Source organism: Falco biarmicus, chromosome 3 (assembly GCF_023638135.1).
Source record: "Falco biarmicus isolate bFalBia1 chromosome 3, bFalBia1.pri, whole genome shotgun sequence".
Classification (NCBI taxonomy): Eukaryota; Metazoa; Chordata; class Aves; order Falconiformes; family Falconidae; genus Falco; species Falco biarmicus.
Genome location: NC_079290.1, coordinates 112,437,437 through 112,451,087, shown reverse-complemented (window position 1 = coordinate 112,451,087; position 13,651 = coordinate 112,437,437). Strand labels below are relative to the sequence as shown.

Sequence of the window (13,651 nt, the reverse complement as noted above, 5' to 3'; positions counted from 1 at the left end):
TTTGTTTTGCTGTTCATAGGGTAGATCACCAAGAGATAAGGAAAGAAAAGTAAAGAAATATCAGAGCAGTGGCAGCCCCAACGGGCTCAGATGAATTTCTTGCATGTCACAATCTCCTGTTTGGGCAAAAATTTAAATGTGTTTTCCAGTAGCAACACAGATAAACTGGCATCTCCCCCAGGGGCTGTTTCAGTTCTGCTGCTGCCTAAGGGTTCTGTGACGTAGGAACTGAGGAGCTTGGACATGCCCGCTCTCAAGACTGTCTCCGTAAGGACGTGGTAACTTCTCTGCCGCTTGCATGGCAAAAATTAAAATCAGCTGAGACTTCTTAGAGTGAAGCCCATTAGAAGAGCCTATAGACGAACACGTTATTACTTGAAACAGCTGCAATGAAAGACTGTGTTGGGAAAATCCTGCACAAGCTCCCAAATGGCATAGGAAGGAATGAGTAGGTCATCTCCACGTAACAGAACCAGTAGCTTCACCTTTCCTCTGCAGCACAGGGCCTGTCGGAGCCTGTTCTCTGGGAAAGAATCCCCCAAGATCACAGCTGGAGGGTCTGAGAACAGATCTCCCAAGCCCTACTGAGCTGTCCCCCTGCTCAGGTAAGACCAGGCCCTGCAGAACCTATCAGGGCCACTCTTCCCACCTCTGCAGCCTAGCCTCAAGGCTCTGAACTGGCTTCCAATGCTGCTGGCTGTCCAGGTACAGAAAGGCACCTGCGGACTACAGCAAATATGGGCCTGGACCCTAAAGATTACTGTAGGTCAGAGCTTCCTGAGGACTGAAACCAAGGGGTCCACGGCTGTGATACTGTGTATGTCTGTCCTCCCCTGCCACCCCTAAGCCCAGCTGCTAAATTTACACAGCAAGGACAACTTGGTAAAGACAGTGCAGCGGCTGTCAGCTGGGAGCCTCTGCACACTAAGCTCCTGGTTAAATGTTTTCATCAAAACCAGAGCGAGAAAGTGCAGAGCAAACACCACCAATTAGAGGCTGGGATGAAGCGTTCCTGCCAGCAGATCTGGTGAGAGGGGCATGAGTCACCTTAACCCTTTGGCAGCCAGAGCCAGCACAATTCCACGGGGCAGAAGAGGAAGACAAGAGAGGAAACCTCTCACAAACCTTTCATTTGCATCCACTCATTTTCTTTTATTTGTAGGAAGTTGAATTCAGGAGTGAACGCTCAGCATGTTTGGAGCCATATTATCCCCATAACCTCTGCCCTCACCATTCTCATACCTGGAGGAGCCTGAACCAGGCAACCTGCCCGCTCCAGTGAAGATGGTCATGAGCTGATTCCAAGAGCTGGATAGCAGCCCAGGGCAGAGGCTGCCAGGTGCATGTTGAGGAGGTCTGGGGTTAGCCATCTCTCAAGCCATCTCTACCTTCCAAGTCCATTCCAGCAAACAGAAAGTACCACATCAGTTTGGCTGAAGGCTATGGTGTCAATGACAGTAATATGGCAGTACTTGATGCCTCATTCCAAGATAAAAGGATTTGTCTTGGACAAAATGCTTCCCCATCAGAAACATGATGAAATGTAGCCAGCAGTAAGAGGAGAGCTGGGATCAGGATCTGGCAGGTATGCCCCTCTTCCCCTAGACTGTCTCCACCTAGGTGCTGTTAATTGTCCAATTTCTGAACACATAAGAGGTGATCAAAATTTAACAGCGTACTCGGGGTAAATTCCCTTTCAATGCAACTAACACGCTCCTATTTGCAGCAGGGTTCATTGCCGACAAGCCGAAAGTTCAACCTTCTAGGAGTATCACACATTGCAACATTACAGGTGTTCAGAGAGATTGGTCCCTTCTGCTGCAACGAACACTGAAGTCAGAACTACGCTTTTGCTCTCAGTCACTCCAGCAAACACCCACTGACTCCACCTCAGCGCAGGGCTGAGTATACACTGCAGGAAAGGGCCCCAGACTGCATACGGGCCAAATCCTGCCCATCTGCCACACAATACAGCAGAGACAGCACTCACTGCTGCAACAGGCGGCATTTTGAAACTTTCTGCAAGGGAGACTCCCCTGGCCAAGCTCCTGTCTTAGGTGAGGGACAGGAACAGGCACAGGGGCAGTGGACCCTGCTGCTATGGAGATCAAGAGGCATTCACCCAAGGCAGAGAAGCTAAAAGCTAAGAAAGGATAAATTAACACAGCAGCATATATTGCTGAGATCCCTTTCAATTTAGGGCACAGTAGGGCTATGTGTGGTGTGGTCCAGGATCTGGCCCTCCACAGTTACATATGTCCGAAGCTGGGGCCCCCAGGAGTTGTGAATTTCAAGCATACCGCAACTACTGGAGCAGACTGTTTCAGATCCTGCTGAGCCAGCTTGTGGCTGTATTCAAAATTGAGTAAATTTACAGCTGTAAGCTGGGAGTTTATACAACCCGTAACTTGTTAGGGATGGCTGACCAAGCCAGAACGATCGCTCCCCAGCCGACAGCGCTCTTATTGGTTAGACCTCTGAGCGCCTGGTAGATTTTATTATTTTTCTTTCTCTTTTTCTTTTGCAGTGTGTGTGTGTGTGTGAAAGGAAACATCTATTTTTTGTTCCTTTCTTCACCAAAAACAAACAGAAATTAAATCTCAAGTTTGATCCACCATGGATTCCTCAGCATATCAGCTGGGCACTGCAGCACACACAGTGACCATCTCCTTGGACAAGGCTACCGTATTTTTCTCACTCTGTGCAAAGTCTCGCAACGTGAACAGCTCCAAGGGGATCAATGTATTACCACCAGAGTTAGCAAGGCGACTCTCATGCTGGCCCCTTATGCATGGACACTTTCCTCTGCATTTGTACCAGACCCCACAAATGCTACTCTGTTCCAGCCTAGGCTGCAAGAAAATGTGGTCTGAGTTGTCTGAGTTTAATGCAGCAAATACAGTGCCCTGCAAAGACCTTCCTTCTATCTCCTTTGCAAGGATAAACAGCTGCAGCAATATCAGACCTAAAGTGATCTGAACCTGGATTCACAAACAGCAATACAAGGAGTCTGCCAAGTAATGGGCAGGCAGCAGGCAGTGAGTGTAAAGCAGGACTCCAGGAGCCCTCTGATGGGAACAAATTCAGCATCATTCACTGTGCCTGCAATTGTGAGAGCTATCCAGTCTGAGGAAAGTACAGGGCTTGCCTGCATGTGACAGCCTCAACTGAAAATCCTCTATTTTTATTACAGCATGGTTCCAGTTCTTGTCTGAAAGGCATTTTCAGCAGGAAACCCAAACATGATCCAACTGCAGCAAGACTGGACGAAGGGCTAGGGGGCTCTCCCAGGGCTCACTTTTCTCTGTGACCACAGACAAGACAAGGACAGTCACACCAGCTTCAACGGTACACACATTCATGAGCATGAGGTGCTCAAGCATGATGAGAGGGACATATACCTACCTCAGTCATTACACAGTTGCAGGCACTCCATTCACTGCCCTGCGAGGATGCAATTTTTCTAGGACATGGCTAACAAGCGTTAACAGGTCTCCCCTTTACCCTCCACTCCATCCCAAATACGTAACAGCCCAGAACATCAATAGTTTACACAAGTTAAAGAGGCAGCTGAGGCTTTAGGGACTCAAGCAGGATAAAACACTCTTTAGCATCCAGCCACCATGTAAGAAAATTAAGTAAATGGGGACCTTTGGTGAAGTCTTGAACAGGAGACTGAAAAAGGGGAGATTTCCTCTCTCCCTGCTTTGTGAGCAGGGATCACACTGCCTGCTGCCGCTCCCACAGTTTAAAATACTTAAGTCCTCCAAGGTGCAGCTTAATTTTCTTTTTTAAAAAAGAAAAGTGTCAGTCTAATTAGATAAATCCTCCAAGCACGTGGCCCGGAGTTCGTCATGGAAATTAACCTCCTTGAAAGATCACAGTGACTGAAATAAGAAACTGTGTGTTTTGGCATAGTGCAGTGAAATGGGAGATGCAGGCTGCATTTCATACACCTTCCCTTTCATAAACCTGCCGCGTTTCATATCTGCCCTACTGGCCCTTAGCTCGGCACCAAGACTTTATCTCCGAATGCCTGTTTGCAAATCGCTGCTGAGAGGTTACAATAACCCCTGGGAGAGATTTTGCTGGCTCACCAATGTGAAAGGACACTGCTCCCCTGGTATAAAGCTGGGCCGGCCTGAGGCACTGATGGAGGGAGGGGCTCGTCACCAGCAGCCCTACAGAGAGGATGTTCTGCAGACACAGCCACCATAGGGAGGCAGCCAGGCTGGGAGCTGTTTGCCAGCCTCGGAGCTGCTTTGCCAGCCTCATCATGCAACAAGCAGACAAGCATGATTCTGTGGAGCCCTCGCTCTCACTGGCATGGGGATGGGCTGAGCAGGGCAGGAGGGAGATACCTCGAAGCCATAGCTGTGACCACACAGCTCAGTTTGCATTTATGCCAACTACATTCATGTCATGTTATTTAGAAGGCCTACCTAGCCACATTGGGAAAGGCATAGGGCTGGGAGTCATACTCCCTTTACCATTGGAAGCAGAAGCAAAACCAGGAAAGAAAAGAACTGGCTTACAGGTGAGAGCCAACTGCCATCCCTACCTTCAAGCCAAAGCCAGGACCAGAACCAGACTATTTTGTACTTTCAGGAAACATTGGCCAGTGAACTTCTCTCCCCAGCACACTGGGCAAACTTGTGCTAGGGTCACACTTAACACTTGTTCCACAAGAACTACCACAGGCCTCTCCTGAGCAACATTACACAAAGCATTTTATTACGTAACTGAAATAAGACCCCTTTTGCCATTTCAAATAGTCCTTTCCCATCAAGAGGATGTACGTATTCTCTTTCTAAGCTTTCTAGTTGACACCGTCCTTCCAAAGAATAGTATCCAAAACTAAAAAGCCCCTGAAGAATCTGTAGAGTTCATCTACCTCCTTCCTTCCCAAGCCTGATGGATGCTGGTACACATGATGCTGTGTTGCCCTCCCAGCACTGGGACCAGCCTTGCCAGTTGACTTTGCATGCAGAAGGTTCAGGACCAGCCTCAGAGACCAACTCTGAGGTGACTTCTTGTATTGTCATTGAAATGACAAGCCCTGTGGCTCGGAATTTGGAAGCAACCTATTCTGTTTCAAAACAGCATCACTGCTGGCAGAAAACCAAAAATAGGATACCTTCTGGAGAGAAAACTACCCCAACATGCCATGGCGGGCAAGGAGCCAAATGCCCCAAACAACTGACAGTTTTGCAAACACAGACCCTTTTCCTACAGCGCTTATTACACACAAGGCCTCTGCAGCTGGACGGCTCTAGAGCTCATCCCGGGAATACAGACTCTTGTACCTCCCGGTCCTATTCTAGACCAGCTCAATCACGCGTGAAAGGTATTAGCTGACACCTCATCAACAGCCATTGGACAGAGCAAGCATGAAGGGTTGCAGGCAGATCCCTCAGTACAAGAGCCCATGCCTCCTTGCTACAACTCATTAGCTGTCTCAGGAAAGAGTTCAAAAGACAGATGAAGCACAAAAATTGCATTTGTGTTTTCTACTGCTCCCTGCAGCTCAGGGTTGAGGCATGCTGGAAGGGCACTACTGGAGAAACCAGGATGAACACGGCCCTAATACAGTTTCTTAGTGGTTCTCTGCCAAGTACAGGCAAGCCCCGCAGTTCCATTGCTAATAACTTAATACCTAATAATATCACCAATGTAACGCTTAACCTTGAAGCCAAGCATCTGGACCCAGAAAAACCAGCATTTAGCAAGAGTTTCACTTCCACCTCATTGTATTTGGCTTTTCCTGCCAAGTGATCAAAACTCAACATTGACAACTCCTTCCCACCTGCTTCAAGGTATGTGGAGTCATTTAAACAAAGAAAGGCAAAGCTCATACCCCAGCCAGAAGCTATGGGCTGAACCAAAGAGGCAACACAGACTGCAGGAGTGAAAAAAAGAGAAAATTCGCCCCCCCTTTCCTCAGGCTTTGGATGTTGTAGGCAAATTCCCAATTCCAGCAGTCCCTTCTGCCTGCAACTGGGCTTGAGATAAGAGACCAGGAAGAAGGGCCAGTGGGCATCACTGAAGGCAAAGCATCTCCCACCACACATCAGCATAGTAAGAAGGGCTCTGCCAACCCTGAAATGTTTCTTTCCAAAAGAACACGCACACCCTTTAAAATGGATATGGTGAAATCTGCCTGGAGAAGGAAGGACCCAGCAACACAGGCAGGTTCCTGACTCCTTATCATCAGCGCAAGCAGCTCAGCCCTGCCCCTGAATTCCCTTCACTGGTGTCCTCCTCGTTACTGCCACACAGGCTCAAATCCTCCAACGTGACTGTGAACACACTGCCAAGGAGGTCGTGCGATATCTGAATCCACAACGGATTCAAAGACATCTCCACGTTTTGCTGTCAGCCTGAAGTTTGAATAAAGGAGCCCACCAGAAAGAGTGAATGAACGTCTACGGCAGCTGCCTTACGGAGCCGTGCCTGTACTTTAAGCCACCTAGTGTCCGAGCCGCGCAGGGGTGCGTCCTCCCTTGCAAGGAAAGGTGCGGGGAGGCAGATGCTTTAGGAAATTCGGGCAAAGAGGAGCTGTGACATCCAGTAAGACAGAAACGGAAAGGAGCTAAGAACTGGGTGCATAGGTTGAGAAGTGAGCGAGGTCTCACCCCGAGCAGAGGAAGCAGGCGCCAAACCAGAGGCAGGGCAAAGCTCCCGGCTTCACACCCTGCCCTGGGGCACCGCTCCCCCTTGGGGACTGAGACCCTTTAGCACAGGCTGAAGAAGAGAGGACAGCAGACTTGTTCCTCAAACCGAAGCCTGTCAGCGAACCTCGCCGTTAGAGGCCAATGTGTCAGCCCCAAGGTCCAGCTGGGTTGCTTACCGTTGCTGGTACGCAAACTTGGAGACAACTTTCACCAGCACAGGCCTGCAGGACAAAACCAAAGTACCCCAGAGCCACAAGGCCCAGTCAACCATGCCTGCTCCCTAAAAAGCCACTTTCATCCACGTCTCCTCTCCTGCCCCCGCAGTAGCCCCCTCCTCCTCACTCTCTTTCTCTGTGTCCTCGAGACTCCTCTCACCTTGAGGAGTGTTAGGATTACCCAGCATTTACACTCAATGCTCCTCTTTATTCCTTAAGACTTATTAAGAATGATAATGAGCTCCAAAGCAGTGACACGTCTCTCTCTCTCCCCCTCTGTCGCGCTCTCTCTCTCTCTCTCTCTACGTGCCTTTTCCGTCAAAGGCACACAGGACAAATCCGACCAAAAAAAAAAAAAAAACCCTGACAATATGGATCAAGGACACATGAGGATTTCTATTCTACAAATCCAGCCTTTTTTGTTTTTACTATTTCTACTCAAATTCCACCCTTTCCTCTTCTTACTCATATTCTCCCCCCTCCACCCCAACCCTCTTGGACTTTGAATGAGAAAGAGGAAGAAGAGGAGAAGAAAGCTGCTTGCCTGGAAAACCTCGTTAATGTGGAGCTCTTAAACGGTTGATTAATTTTAGCAAAATTTACGATGCACTCTTGCTTTTCTTTGAAGCTGCAGTCTTATATACCAAAAGCAAGTTAACTTTAAGATCCTTCTTGTGATCCCACTGCCCCCTAATTCTTGGATGCCCTATTTAGGTACACAAATACAGAGAAGAGAAATACTGTAGCTGAGCATGGAAGCAGTCGCCTTGCCGGGTGCTCAGAGTGGTTTGATTCAAACCCCTTCAGCACAACCTAATAATTACAACCTGAAAACTCCCAACTTCTAGCTATTTAACTTCCCATGAAGATTAAAAAAAAAAAACCAACCAAACCCCCCCCCCCCCCCCAAAAAACCAAAAAACAAACAACCACCACTAATCAGTCCTTCAAAAACAAAAGGAAACAGGGAAACATAAACACCAATTCCAAGAGAAGTCTCTCCCAAGTTACATCTGCTCACACCATTGAAACACCAGGCTCTCCGCTGCATTAGAAACATGAGGTTCTCCCAAAGCCACCTTTAAACCAGCTACGTTTCGCCAGAGGGAAAAACTGAACCTAAGGAAACATAATATACTGATCTATACATATCCTGAACTATACTTCAATATTTCAGTCATCTCCCCAGCTTCCTCCTACACAGTATTTGCTTTTATTCTTTGTCTCCCTCTGCTAGACTCTGTTTTTCTGATACAGACATCAGGAGGTTAAGGGCTCAATTATCAAGTCTGTTGAATCCTCAGCTTCACGTTACTTAGGGGGTTCTCTGTTGCTCTTCGGAAACTACACTGCAAAATCCCTTTCCCTCTCATCTTTTCTTTTTCCTAACTTGTAATGTCTATTTCTGACACACCTATTTGTGAACCCACAAATCTGTTTGGGGTAAATGGACAGAAACCGTGAACTGGTTAGGGAGACAGAAGCATTAATAAAAATAACCCTAAGAGTGTCTAGCCAGACTGAACCTGAAGCATTCACGATCTTGAAACCTAAAGTAACATCCACATGGAATTTACAAAATATGATTCGAGTGGTTCTAATTAGCCCCAGTCTGTGGAAAAATTGGAAGGAAGCGGCTCTTTGATTAATGTTACAAACCAGAAAGGAAACAGATTTTAAAAGTTAAAGTAGCAGCATTGTGGAATACAGAATCATTACCAGCATACATTTATGATACCTGCTTCAATCAGATGGCTTGGGGTTTTGTTTTTAGGGTTTTTTCCTTTTTACTTTAAGAAAAAAAGGAAGACAGGATGCAAGTAAAAGCTTTTGTTTATGGAAGTGTGCGGCGCTTTTATCTCCCAAGGAATTTATATAGCTGGACTGTGTGTAAATCCTTCTGAAAATGAAATTAGCAAAAACAAAACAGGGGTGAAGGTGCTGGGGGAAGGGGGGGGGGGCAGGGGGTTGAAAATCACCACCTCAGTAAATCATAGTGGATAACCAGCCCCTGGCTTGGACAGATAGCACATTCAGCTTTAATAGGAAGAAACAGAGTTGGAAAGGGAAAGGACAAGATTCATACCTGCAGCAAACTCCTTGCAAAAATGAGGGGACTATTTTTAATAAGCTTTTGAAAGTCACTGTGCAAGTTTGCTTGGGCTTAAAAAGAAAAGGAAATAAGTTTTTTTTTTCCAGCTAGCTTGATTGTTTTGGGTGGAGCTCAAGCGTATGTGTATATATGCTGTATATAAAAATGAATTACTAATTCTTTCCTGGAAACTGTTTGAATTACAATCTGCAAGATACAAAAACACACCTTTATTTTAGCACTGATTTTAATACAGATGGGGGGGGGGTAGCAAGGGAAACATTTTTCCCAGTACACAGCAAAACCCTTAAGCAATAATAATACCTCCCCACACATATACACACAGACACGCACACACTTTGCTCAGCTGTACAACCACCAACTGAACTCCAGCCTTCAGTGGCTTTTCCCTGTACCAAGGCTTCGCTCTGAAACTGCAAGAATGACAACGTCATGTGTGTGGAAAGCTGACACTTGGAGCTTTTAAAAAGAAATGAGGAAAAATAAGCTGTTGACTTCTTGGTTAAAGTATTTTCTTGTTCTAACTCATGTTCTTATGTCACTGGGCTAAAAAAAAAAAGAGAGAGAGGAAGAGAGAGATATGACTTTCCTTGAATGATCTGTTTAACCTAAGCCAGAGGAAAAAAAAAAAGAAGTCATTAATTACTTATGTGAGCTATTGCTTCTGAAAGACAATAAACCTGCCTGGTCGCCATGGATATGACATATTTGCTCTGAAAACAACACAATAATTAGCAAAGGGGAAAGATACAAGGAGAATATGCAAACTCCTGAGTTTAAAGCCATAGTGTTTCCTTTTTTCCCCCCTCCTCTTTTTACTTGTCAAGAGTCAATTCTGTTTGCAATTCAAATCAAACAAATAAACAGAATATTTACCAAAAAAAATTTAAATGATCCATCACACTATGAATCACAAAAATTAAGGGGGGGGGGAAGAAAAATTAACAAGGAAAAAAGATGAAGTCTAGTATGGACAGATCATAAACCTATGTGTTTTCCATATACATGTATGTGTATATGTATCTGTGAAATATAAATGTATAGACACATACACACACAAACATATATGAGTTATAAGAGTTCCATGCACTATTTCCTCTAGGATTATTCTTTTATTTTTAAGATTAGTATAGAAGCACATAGAGAGGACAAACGTCTCTGCTCTAGGGAGTGGAAACATTTTGAAGGTACAGTAAGAGAAAGTACAACAAGGAAGGTTTTTACTGTGTTCAACATGCATTGTGCTGGTACTATTTTCTTTGCAAACCTTTTAACTTTTCTCCAGAAGATGAGCAAAAACCCCACAATTGGTGTGCACTATGCGTCAGCCTGATCAACACAGCAGCGTACCATGAGTTCTCAAATTTTAAGCGTAAAAGCAAATTTTCCTCTCTCACCTCAATTACTTTTTATAAAGTGATATTGCACTGAATCACATGTAATGATGCAATGGATAAGTTAAGAAATAAAGAAAACTGAGTTATATGCAGAGAGAGTTCTTTGAAATAATTTATAAATGTTGCGGGGAAAATGTTTTTTAGATTGCTGTCTCATTAAGATGAGACAAAGACTATTAAAACCTTCTCTAATGCGGTAGCTTTCTGGATTCTGACCTTCCACATTTAGAAACCAAGTAATAAAAACACCCTAACAAGCACTTTATCTTTAGAGATATTTGACTTTGAACTTATTTTAACATTAAAAAGACTTGGGAGGTATAAAAATAACAATATAGTTGCCACAAGTTTCTGTTGTTGTTGTTGTTTTCACTGCTAAAAAAAAATAATCTTTAGAACAAAACAAGCAGATTAAGGAAACATCCCCCTAATTTAACTGGCTCTTTTTCTGTTTTTTTTTTTAAACAATAGTTTTTAGCTGGACTCTTTGATCTTGAAAGGGTTCTGCTATCTTCTGTGATGAGGGGGAAAAATGATCTGTTTTAAATGATGATGCAAAAAAAGGATCAAAGCCCTGACTTTCTGTTAGCCATAATAAGCTCTGTCTTGCACAAAGCTTCAACTTCAGGCTTTAATATATAAAATATACAGGAGCCCAATAAAAGCACTGAAAAGGTACAAAGTCTGAAAACAAAAGGGGACGCTGCTCCTTTAAACGTTTTAGTGCATATGGAGTTTGATTTCTGAAAGAGATCAGTTTAACATCTCCATAGAAACCAGCAACAGATTATCATCAACAGAATAAATAACTAGTCTAATAAATTAAACAGGAGGCATAAGATCTGGAAACTTGATTACTGAAGTTCAACAATATTCCCCCATAAACTCCTCCAAACCACCTTTAGGGTAGCTAACAAGGTGGCAGCCACACAAAGATAAAGGGTAGGTGGGAAACAGGCAGGACTTCTGGAAACGAGAAGTCCAAAACCTTTGCAGGAAATTATTCCAGGCTAAGAGTCAGCAAATCAATAGAGGAAATAAATTCATCAATGAAGTTTTGGGAGAGACAGCTACTCTTCCAGAGAGCCGGCGGCGAGGACCCGCTGTGCAGTGCAGCGCGGACAGGAGGGGGCACACAGAAGGTGGACGTGCAGCTCCTGAAAAGTTTCACCTTTCCAGCCCCAAAGGGCAGGAGGGCTCGGGCCGATCGATCGAAACCGCCGTGATTCAGAGCAGCCTCCAGCCGCAACCCACCCCTAAAAGTTTGCCGAAGAAGTTGCCCGCCGCGCAGCCGGGCGGCCCCGGCGCCGGCACCGAGGCGACCGGCCGCGCCAGCCCGAGCCTCTTGACAGCTCGCTCGCCGCCCCGGCCCGCCGCCGAGCCCCGCTCCCCCTCCGCGCCCCGCTGCCCCCGGGCCGCCGCTCTGCCGGGACCGGCGCTCCACGCCCGGCGGCGCCCAGGGTGCCGACTCGGCACCGCTCCTCGCTGCCTCCGTCCGCGCCCCGCCGCCCCCCCCCCCCCGCCGGCCCGGCTCTGAGTGACGGCTCGGACACCTGTTCCCCGTTCCTCGTCGCCCGAGCCTCCGACGCGGGCAGCGGCTCCCTCGGGAGCCCCGGCCCGCGCCCCCCGCCCGCCACCGCCCCGGCCACCCGCCCCCCCCCGCCCGCCGCTGCCCCGCCGCGCACGGGGGAAAGGGGGAAAGGGGGCGAGAAGGGGAAGGAGGCGGTGGGGGGGGACACTTCCTGGCTCCGGATGGCAAATCAGCTGCGCATTCTGCAAATGCCACCGGGTAAAAATAACCTGCTGCTTCGCCCGGGGGGCCGGGCACCGGCTGCCCCGAGCCGCGCTCCCAGCCGCCGCGGCCCCTGCCCACCCCGTCCCTGCCGGGGGGCTGCGACTGTCCCGCCGCGGGCGCCGGGTGAAGCACCGGCGGGCCCGGCCCGGCCACTTTTCAGAAAGTTCCCCGGCACGGCTCGCCCCGCCGGCACCCGGCCCTGCCCGCCGAGCGCTCCCGCCGCCGCTCGCCCAACTTTGCTGCCGCCGTCCCCCCCCTCCCCGCGCCGCGCCGTCCCGGTGCCTGCGCTCGGCCGCGCCGGGACCCCCGGGCGGCGCGGCGCGGCGGGGCCGCGGTTACCTGCGCCCGGCGCGGAGCGGGAACACGTGTTCCCCCGTTCCCTGCCCGGGCTCCTGCCAAAGTCCGGGGAATTGACGGGTGCCACCGCAGCCCCGGCTCCGCCGCCGAGCGGGCACGGCGCTGCCCCGTCGCCGCGGCACCCCCCGCCGCCGCCCGCCTCCCGCCGAGCGGGGGGCCGCCGCCGGCCGGTGCCCGCGCAGGCTGAGCGCTGCCCCGCGGGAGCCGGGCGCGGAGCGCGGCGCGGTGCCCACCTGCCGGGCAGCGCCGCCGGCCGCCCGCCCGCGCAGCGCCCCGGCCCCGGCGCCGCTGAGCCGGGGCTGCCGGCGGCGGGGCCGGGGCCGGGCGGGAGCGGACGGGCTTACCTGCACTTGGGGCTGCTTTGGGTGACTTTCCAAGTCAAGGGAAATGTGTGTGTGTTTGGGATGGAGGCTGCAGCGCGCATGCGCCATCAAACTTGCCCTGATCCCGGATTTTTCCTCCTCGCGCTCCCCTTTGCTTTGATTATTGAATTTTCCTATTTCTAACAGGAGGGCGGGCGGCGCGCAAAACCCGGCCTGGATCACGCCGCCGCCTGCCCCGGCCCGCCCAGGAGGGGAAGGGGGGAGCAGCGGTGAGGGAGCGGGCACGGAGCGGACTCGGTCTCCAGGCAGGCAGGGAAGGCAGGCAAGGGAGGGGCGCCTGCAAAACCCGGACCGGATCAGCCTCCCCTGGCTAGGGAAAAGGCGAGAAAACGGCCCCATCTCCCAGCCCGCGCGGGCAGCTTTCTGTCTCCTGCCCTGTCCCTGCACCAGGCGGTTCCTCCCTCCGGCCTGTCCTCCCTCCCAGCGAGGCACTGGAAGTTTTATGAAATTTTCTATTTTGCAGCCTGGTGACCTCTGCCCACCTTAGTTCCCTGAGACGGAGTTCCATGGAGATCACAATAACTAGGCTGCCTGTATTTCCTTATTCTCCAGCTGGTTTTCCTAGGCACAATGTTCAGCTTCTATTTTACAAACCTATAAACTTTGGTACTTTTCTTTTGCTCATGCTCTTGACTTGGTTTTCACTCAAGTTTAGAACTAACCACCGTCTTGTTACATCTACAACTGTACTATTCCTTGGCTTGGTAGTCTGCAGTA

The 13,651-nt window shown here is 49.1% G+C and overlaps 1 protein-coding gene across 2 annotated transcripts in view; it reads right to left on the bottom strand.

Annotated features, from left to right (window-relative positions):
* CASZ1 (castor zinc finger 1) overlaps positions 1-13,054 on the bottom strand; it is a 208,121-nt gene extending 195,067 nt beyond the window's left edge. For both annotated transcript variants that reach the window (XM_056330672.1, XM_056330670.1), the window contains exon 1: positions 12,896-13,054. The gene's annotated coding sequence lies outside the window, so the exon portion shown is untranslated. The remainder of the gene's footprint in view (positions 1-12,895) is intronic.
* Positions 13,055-13,651: the final 597 nt, after the last annotated feature.